This window comes from Palaemon carinicauda, chromosome 9, assembly GCF_036898095.1.
Source record: "Palaemon carinicauda isolate YSFRI2023 chromosome 9, ASM3689809v2, whole genome shotgun sequence".
Taxonomy (NCBI): domain Eukaryota; kingdom Metazoa; phylum Arthropoda; class Malacostraca; order Decapoda; family Palaemonidae; genus Palaemon; species Palaemon carinicauda.
In genome coordinates this window covers 52,688,135-52,698,317 of record NC_090733.1, presented here as the reverse complement: position 1 = coordinate 52,698,317, position 10,183 = coordinate 52,688,135, and positions in this window count along the sequence as shown.

Here is a 10,183-nt window from a genome sequence, read left to right as displayed (position 1 = left end):
GAAGAAGATCAATTGAAACTGCTGTTTCGACTAGACGGAAAGATATTCAACCTTAGGCGCCTCCAGTCTGTGACAAAAACAACAACGACACACCTAATGGAACTCCAATATGCAGATGATTGCACTCTGGTGGCTCACTCACCAGACACCCTCCAACGCAGCCTTACCATTGTCTCATCAATTTACCGAGCCATGGGGCTCAAAGTTAACATCAACAAAACTGAAATCCTATCCCAGCAAATAATTGCAGGAGATCCTCCAGTATTTCATCTGAATGGGGAAGCCATCATACCAGCTGATAGCTTCATCTACCTTAAAAGCATCTCCACTAAAAAACACAATATTGATGAGGAAATAGTTGCCCGGATAAATCATGCCTCCGCATCTTTCGGCCGACTCAGGTCCAGAGTCTTCCTAAATCACCACCTCAAGACACAAACAAAAGTAGCAGTGTACAGAGCTGTCTGCATGTCCACCTTGCTATATTGAGCAGAATCCTGGACGGCTTACCGTCGACATGTAAAACAACTTGAGGCATTCCATATTCGCTGTCTTCAGCGTATATTAGGGCTCACATGGCAAGACAAAGTACCTCACTCTGAAATTCTCCACCGTTCAAACCTGCTGAGTATAGAATCCACATTGGCAGAAAAAACACTCAGGTGGATTGGCCACGTCATCCGTATGCCAGAACACCGCCTTCCTCGCCAGGTCCTCTACAGTCAGTTCCCTGAAGATCGGCGTAATCCAGGGGGTCAGAAAAAGAGGTACAAGGACAACATCAAAGATACGCTCAAGAAGTGCAACATACAACCTGAGCAACTAGAAATGAACGCCTCTGACAGACCACTATGGCACTCACTCTGTAAAGCTGGAGTCAATCAACTTGAGGACACCCGGATCCAGGCAAGACAACAGCGAAGGGAGAGAAGACAAAACCGTCGAGATAGGATACCCCCGGTCAACCCAGACCTGACTTGGCAGTTGTGTGGCAGAGTTTGTGGATCCAGAATTGGTCTTCACAGCCATGCAAGATGGCACCAATGACAACAGATCTAAATTCATCCCCATCACAGCGAAGCAGAAGTCGTCTTCGATTCGAAGGACAGCAATAAGCTAAAGTGTGAGAGTATGTGTGAATGTGTGTGTGTGAGTATGTGTGAGTGTGTGTGTTTGTGTGTGTGTGTATCGTTGCGTGGGGTGTGACCCCAGGAACAAGAATAAAAATAAAAAGGATGTGTGCGAGAAGGAAAAGAAATAAAGGCACAAATAAAAACAGTTGTGAAGACAGGTCAATCAAATATCGAGCCAGATGTCTAAAGTTGGAGGCGGTCAAACACTTGTGCACTCCAAGGAGGTCAGGTTCAACACTAGGCTAAACCCAAACGCTACTCTGTAGCCTGGAATACAACGAAAAATAAGGTTAAGTCCCTTTCAGGCTGGTAATAGCAATGCATAGATAATTGAGTTCGTTGTTTATGCAAAAGTTTGTATTTTGCAGCTACATACAATGGAAAAATAGTACCATATACGGCGAGGCTAATAATAAAAAGACACTATCAAATATAAAACAATAGTATCTATGGTAACTGAAATAACAAATGGATTCAATGACATCAATGACATGTAAATTTAAATTAATTAATTTACAGAGTAAAGCAATTAAAATCAAAAGAGAGAACATAAACAGGAAGCAATAATTGTCAAAAAATAAAATTAAAAACATAACATAAATTCAAAAATATTTTCTCACTGAGGAATAAAAGAACCCAAGGTTATTGTTGGTGTTCTTGTTACAAATATGAAAATAAACACATTGAATATAAATACCCTCAAAAGGAACATAAAAGTATTTAGTTACAGAAAAGGAAAACAAAATGACATCGGGTTCCTATATATCTTCTATTATGACAATTACACTGATCACAAGTTATACAAAGAAACAATCATAAATAGAAAATTAATCCCTGAAAATCAACATGTAGCCACATTATATCTATACGACAAAATGGGGAATAGAGTCACGTTCTTGAAAGTTATGTTTCCCCGAGAGTGGCATGTTTTTGTTTGAGGTAACCTACGTTGCCTTACCCCTAACTGTATACAAGATGAGTAAAAAATAAAACTAAATTCTTCACATTTAATTGATTCCCATGTGATGTGTGTCCTCACACGAATTATCATGGGCCCACTGTTCTAATTTAGAAGACTTAGAACTAGCACCCTTCCCCTCATCTCCTCTCACCAAACCTAACTGATGTCTTTCTTCCCTTGATTTTTAAAACACCTGCAATCCCCACAATTACTTAGCTTCAGGTTTTGTTGACTACCGACCACACTTTTCCTTGTTAATGGCAATTAGCAAGTTCTCAGCTCTGGTTCCATAATGACTATCCGCTTTGAGATGAAAGTGCAGGAGCAAGTTTTGGGTCCTGTACTCCTGGGAGGTAGATAATGGAGGCTACTCGTGCTCCTCACCAAGCTTCAGGCTTTTTTGAGGCATAGCCCAGTCGTTGGACTCTAAACTTCGGTAATGGTAGTGAACCCCTTTTCACAGCTCTCCTGGCTGGGTCACAGATGGCAAACATTGGCACACGCATCTTGGCACCAAAGAATTATGCTTCTTTCTGTGCCCTCTTGGAATCTTTGTTGTTGACACCACAGAGTCTTCCTGCGGTAACGCTGGATTGAAATGGGGTGAGCGTTTTGGGCAATGAAAAGGAATGCTAGACAATGGCGGAATCTAGTCTTAGGATAGGATAGTAGGGGAAAGGCTTACATTTATAATTGGATAATTATAATTCAAGAAAAACTAATTAAATATGACATGCAATATGAACATAATAAATAGGTTAATATAAGGCGACAAACATTACAAATAAATAAACCTTACAACTAAAAAGGAATACAAACTCTTTACTACAACAAACACATACAAAACACATATGTTTCTTTTCCAAATGCAACTTAATTTAAGAGAGATGTGGCTCTCATGAAACACACCTTCCTCATTCTGAAAGAAAGCTTCCGAATAAAAAGGAGGTTCTTTTTTTTTCAAGAGTTACGTCTCTAACTTTACAAGGGGTCAGCCAGGGAGCATTTCCTCCCTGGCAATTGATGAATCTTCAGTTAATGCTCTTGCAACAGCAGATACTAATCCTGCAATCATTGCTTCCTGTTCCTCATGCTGTGAAGGAATTTGAATGGATTGCGGTCCATAAATACCCTACAAGGACCAGATTTAACTTGAACATACCTCTTAATGTGCATCAGGGCGAGCAAAAGAGCAAACTTCTTCTCTACTTGGGTGTAGTTCGTTTGGTATTTCCTAAATTTTCTAGAAAAATAAGCCTCATGGTGTTCAGTACCCTCCCACTCTCTCCGGAATAGTGCTGCACTTGCTCCCCAATGATTGGCTTTTATTTGCAAGAAGAAACCCTCTGGGATATTGTGAATTTCTTGGTGTATGACCACACTACGCAATCTCTTAGAAACCTCCGAGACCTTAATAAAGACAGGATGGGAATGCACTTAGTGTGAGGGATTGCAAAAATAAGCTCCCCCTAAATCGTTATCAAGGATAATCTGGATTCGTGGCATGGGTTCTTTAACAACGATAGCCAACTGCATTAACCTAAACTTGAAGGAGGACTCCAATAAGACGGTATGCAGAGCAAGACCTTCTGATCTGACATACAGCCAGCTAGTACCATCTCAAAGTAGTCTGAAACTCATTGAATGGCAATATAAAAAAAAGCAGAAGCATTTATTCTGCTTCAGTATCGCATAGAATCTTTACAGTGGTAAGACCAGCGCCCTGTTCTGGCAATGACACAGAACCACTATGATGGAAGGCTTCCCTCCCGCCAGTTATACTTGCTTTCGCTATTTCCCCTTTTTGTCACGTTGAAGTTTACCAACTTCACAGGGACCTTATTGCTTGAGTGGCACTGACTTGAGTATTGACAGAGGTTAGTGCAGTGAGTACTCCAGTATCCCTTTGACTGTGTAGGGGCATCTTAGGCAAAGCATGGCTAGCACTTGGAGGGGTAGCTACCTGAAGATTTGTTGAGGAGTCCCATGGCATTGGAGATGGGTACTGTGGCCACTGATAACCTCCATTAGTGGGAAGCGCAAAGAAAGGTTACTGGGGCTTTCCCGTCTGTTTCGGAGCATGCTCTGCAATGATGTTTGGCAGAACTGCCTTTGGACGAGCTTTCCTCAATATTGTAGATACCTCCCATTCATCTGCTATAAAGGAGGAAGAATGAACCATATTCACCTTCCTTTCCTCCAGGTAATCACAGGCCTCTCCTGATATAGTATTCAGGAACTGATCTAACTGCATGAGTTCTAGTAACTGGCCAAAGGTTTTGCTGATTAGTGCAGCCTTGACCAATTTTTCACAGGCGATGGTGTCTCAATGACCTAACACAATATAAGTTCAATTTTCCTCTCTCCTACAGTTCTGGACTTGTGGTGATATGCCTCTCCTTAATAGTAAAATAATTCTGACTTTCCTGAACAATTAGGGTTGTATATGTTTGCAAAGCCTTCACAGTCAACTTAGCTGGCAAAATAAGTGTCCATTCCTCCTGTTTTACTCGCCAATTTGTGAGGGTTTTTCAAACGCAAAAAAAGAAGGCTACTGGGTCTTCCTCCTCAGGAGGCTGTCAAAGATTTAGTCACATCATTAGGATGCAACATGCCACTGGGTTCTTGGATTCCCTCTCTGTGACAGCTGAATATTATTTTTGAAGCCTGAGCCATGCTTCCTGACAAACAACCTGCTGTGTTCGGATTTCAAGTTCCAGTAACGTTAGCTCCTGATCCTAGGACCTGCTCTTAGGCTGAATAAAAACTCCAATTTAACATTAGGTACCTGAGAACTAATCTGATTAGAGAAAACGGGTAGGGGTGAAGGAAGATTAGGTGGTGCCTGCAGTTGGACCATGGGGGAAATACCTCGTGGAGATGGGTAGCTACACTCACTTGCAGCCCCGCTTTAGCAAAGTTACTGTGGTCTCCAAAACTTGAGGGTTCTCCTGGTCTTCATCATCATAGGTCTCTACAAGGCTCTGCAAATTACCCCTAAAAAGTCCTTGCAGCTGCACTTTCCTGTGGTTGATTATGACCGGAAGGCCACTGGCTGTGCAGACATGCCTCAGCTCATCCTTAGAGAGTGCCATAAGAAGGGTTTCAGAAGGAGTTTCCAGAAACTGAGCAACCTTACTCTGGGCCCAGCAGTTATCGGGATTGAAACAGATCTCTTACGCTTTGGAATAAAGTGAATCTACAATTAAAATTATAACATATGTAAGTAGAACACTGGTGAGGGAGGTCTAAAGTATTAAAATGAATATCAATATTTAAGAACTATGATAGCTAACATATAGTCTTTAGAATTGAATTTAAATAAAATTTAGATATAAAAATCAGTCTATATATCATTGTATTGAGATAGGTGTCACTGTATGGACATGAATCGTGGTATAACAATGAAACAATATCTAACAGATTTTTTTAGATTTGATAAAAAAAAACTCAAAAGAATATTGGGAGTTGAATGGCAGGTCAGGATTGGAAATGAAACTGTAAGAGAGATTACACAAGTACCATAAGTGGATTAGATCATGGTGAAGGATACATAGAGATAGTTTGGGCATGCTCTTTGCACTCCCCAAGAGAGATTTGCTCACCAAACTGAGGACTATAAAGCGTGGAGTAAATGATGAAGATTGAAGAAGCATAGATTTAAAAGCTCAAGATAGAGACGACTGGCAAAATCTAACTTAAGCCGTTTGGATTAATGGGCGTAGGAGGAGATGGTATATATATATATATATATATATATATATATATATATATATATATATATTAGATTAAAGTAAATTCATTATAATTTAATTATAAGTTGTTAATACTTGTCCAACGTTTTGATCTTGTTTTAGTTTTAAGTTTATTAATAAGCTAGCGTCGTTTTTTGTATATTTAAGCTTTTTCTTAGTTTGATGAACTCTGTAAGAGTCATATGACTTCGCAGTTTTGCATTTTTTACCACCTTCTCCCCCGGTATTAATGAACTACTGAAGTCCCTTATTAACGATTGTTGTTTTTCTCTCCTATGAGCTGTGTTGGCTCGAGTGGAAGGCTTGATCGAATGGTGGTGATAAGTGACAGAGTTAGTTCGAGTTCCTCCTCACATCCTGACGCTTTGCTACTTAATTTTTGGTCACTTTTGGAGTTTTGGAATCACGTCTTTCGCTACCTTGTGTGTGGTTGCTGGTGTTTGTCACCCGCGGCATTCATCAGCCACGTCCCTTCCCTCGTTCGTCGGAGTTTCGAACAAGTTGGCCCGTATCTAGTGAGAACGGTGCGGTTTGTGGCGTGCGAGATCTGTTGACGTCCCGGATTCTCGGAGGCTACCACCCTTAGTGTTCCCGTGGCATTTTAGATTGCCTGCAGTCATTGCAGATTGATCCAGTTGACCTGCTCATCAGCGTCAGAAAGTTCTTAGAACTCATGGTGACAAGTAGGGAGGCTTTCTACAGGTATGAGATATTTTTATAATTATCTACGACGATCGTGGATTGTCGAGTACCTGTAGATGTGCACGCCCTTGTTTGCAGTATGGTCTTCTGGACCTTGTATGGCCTGATGAGAAAATCTACTGAGCTCCTTGTGATTATTCCCTTTGTGTAAATTTGTGAGATTATTTTTTTTTGTAATTCATTGTTTATTAAGTTAAGTTTAACATTTAAGTTAGTTTGTCTGTGTTAGGTAGGAATAATATTAAGTTTCCCGTTTATTTTCTCTTTGTTCCGTAACTGACAGACAAACCACGCCATCTAATAGGGGTTATTAATTTTGTCGTAGCTGAAATGACGAGCCATTAGAATTTTAACGAGGGTTTACTACCCCACCGCTAGTGGGGTAGCTTGCTACTCCCCCCCCCCCACCTTCACACACACCTGTGCTTGATCTCACTTTGCTCTCGGCTCGGGTGGTAGTCAGACGTGTCCACTTTCACCCTCGCCTTTCTGACAGCCATTAATGCTTTTTGCTTTTTCTTCTACAGGTGTGTTTGAAGTTGGCCTCTGCTATCATGCGAAAGTGTCCTGGATTACCTGACCGCCCTTGTGTTACGTTTATGTCAGCGGTCGATACAGACCCTCACACCCTTTGTCCTTATTGTAGGGGCCAACGGTGTGATAGAACTAATAAGTGTGGTGAGTGTAGGGAGTGGTTTACCTCCCAGTGGGAGAGGTTTTCTCGGCGACGGAAAAAGTCCAAGCGGGATATTTCTCCTTCGAAGGTTTCTTTGAAAGGAGAAAATCCCAAGGACTCTTCTTCCGTTGCCCGAACCTCCTCCGAAGCTCCCGCTCGATTGGTTTCTTCCAAGAAACTGTCGAGTGGTAGCGTAGGCCATAGTTCTGTTGCCCGAATTCGGGGTTCGGGGGAGGGAGTTGCCTCCCATAGCGAGGCAGCTCCTCCTCCTCCCCTGGGGGAGGATTTGATTATTAATTTGTGTACTAATGATTTGTTTCAGCTTTGGTCTTCCTTGGGGCTTGAGGGTTCGCTCTCCAAGGATGCCTTCTTTGACATGATCCGGTTGGGGGCCGCTGTCAAACAATCGCCGACTTTGGCAGGGGTTGATCCTCTGTCTATCGTCGACGTTGTGGTAGCAGAGGCTTCCGATGCGGTATCTCCGACCTCTGCACCTGATCAAACTGCTGAAGCTGAAGGCTTAGTTTCTCCCACTGCTCATCCTTCGGGGAAGGAACTAAGTCCAACAGTCTCTCCTGCCAGTGATTCTCCCCCTCAGATGAGTTCACTCACAGAGACTCCTCTTCGGAGGACTGCTGACGGTCAGCTTGCTGACCCTACGGCCCCCAGAGGGCGCATATGGCGTAAAACTCGCCTTCCGCTTCGCAGGAGAGGCCTTCCTTCACCTCACAAGGGTTTGAGGAGGCGCCTCTTTGGTTCATCGTCTCCGCCACAGTACGCCGCAGAGAAGCCTCGCCATCGTTCTCCGACTCTCCCAGCTACAACCCTTGACCTCTCTGCAGATCGTTCGCGAACGCCTTCGGTGGAAGGTCGTTCTTACAAAGGACATGTCGACCTTCCACCCGTCAGACCTGCTGACCTGCCGTTGCCCATCCTGGCTGCTGATGCGCTGTGGGCGCCGACAAATCCTGTTGTTGTGAGACAGGCAACGGTCCCTTCAAGGCAACAAGAGCGTATGCGCAAGTTGGCGCATATGTCCATTACGCGCCAGCGCTAACCTGGCCATCAGCGCTCACCTGCGCACCAGCGCTCTCCTGTGCGCAAGCGCTCATCTACTATCGACGATGCTCGTGCTAAAGCGCGGCAGCGCTCACCTGCGCGTCAGCGCTCATCTGTGCTCTAGCGCTCACCTGCGCGCCAGCGCTCTCCCGATTGCCAGTGCGTGCCTTCAGTCTTCTGCGCGCCATAAGCGCCATTATTCTCCTGCGCGCCAGCGCTAACCAACGCGCTAGCGCTCTCCTGCACGCCAGTGCTCGCCTGCGCGCCAGCGCTCTTCGTGCCAACGATCTCCTGCGCGCCCAGGATCTGATCTGGGCGCAGTAGGGAAGTTGAATACTACCCCTGCTCGTCAGCCCTCGCCAATGCACCAGCGCTCGCCAACACGCCGTCGATCCCCACCTGGGCGCCATCCCTCGCCAGCATGCCTTCGCGAGCAGTCTCCCACTCGCACCCACGAGGATGCGCACGCCCATCTCACCAGCCTGATGTGCGTATTTATGCGCGCTGGCGTGCAAGAGATGTCTCTCCTGCGTGCACGAGCCAATATGTATCATCGTCTGCACAGGTTCTTCAGCCTGACCCTGCGTGCCCGCACGGGCGAACATTCACCCTAGCGCGCGCGAGCGCGCAACCTTCCTTCTGCGCACCCTCTGCTGTCTCCGACTCAAGCTCCTACGCGCCATCGCTCGCCCGCGCGCCTGCGCGCACCCTCGCCATCTCCCTCGCCACGCGCCCCAACATTGGCCGCGCGCGCCAACAGTCTCCCGCGCGTGATCCAGGGTATTCTCCATCGCGCGAGCACCAGCGGGCTCCCCTGCGCGATCGCCAATAGCCCCCACGCACGAGGCTGCAGGACAACGCACGGCAAGGTTGTCATCGTTGCATACCCCCGCCCCCCGTCACGCAAGCGCAGAACAGCGCGCTCGCCAGCAGGGGGGAAGGTTCCAGAAATGTCCAGGGAGATTTCTTCTCCATTATCCTCTTCTTTTCAGGCGAACCCACCTTTGGTAACTCCTCCCAGAGATCGGTTGATCCCTTTGCCTCCAGAGGTAGTATCTGACAGTGCAGCCATCAGCCAGCAGCCTTGGTTTGGGATACTGGTCAGAGCTGTCATGCAGGCATTTAAGCCTTTTCTCTCTGACCTGGGCCACAAATCCTTGGCAGCTTCTACTCCCCTGAAGAGGAAAAGATGAGTTTCAAATGTGGTAACTTCTCTGAGGGCAAAGCTGACTCCTTGTAAGTCCTTGAGGCAGGCCTCCTCAACCCCCCCCCCCCCAGACTTTTTCTCCCTCCCCTTCGGACAAAGACTTCCTGTCCTCAGGGGAGTCACGTGAGGTGAGGTGTTCCCCCATCGCACCAATGAGGGAAACCCCACCTCGTGCTGGAAAGTCTTCTCGGGTAGGGATGGAGAAGAGCCTACCACTGTCGTTGTTTGAGTCTTGCATTCCTCCTAGGAGGGAGTTGAAGGACTCCAAGACTATACCAAAGTCTTCATCAAGGCTTAGACCAAAGCCAGCCAGTCACTCGGAGAACGTCCGCGAGTCCCCCCAAGAAGAGCCTTTGGGGACAGGAGACTTAGCTGCTAGTCCTTCAGGAGGAGAGTTGCAGGAGTCAGAACACGCGTTCTGGCAGGTTCTGACCCTTATGAGGAATCTCAATGGGTTTGCTGACCCAGAGATTCCTCCTCGTCGGGGCAAAGACACGGTCTTGGACCGAGTCTTTGGAAATCAAAAACCCTCGAAGGCCAGTGCAGCTTTTCCCTGGTCTCAAGGGGTCAAGAGTGCCAGAGACAAGATCGAAGTCCAGCTCTCCGAGCTTGCCTCCTCAAGCCGATCCAGTGCCGGCAACAAGCTCCTCCCACCTCCTCGTGTCCAACAGAGGAGGTACTTCGACATCG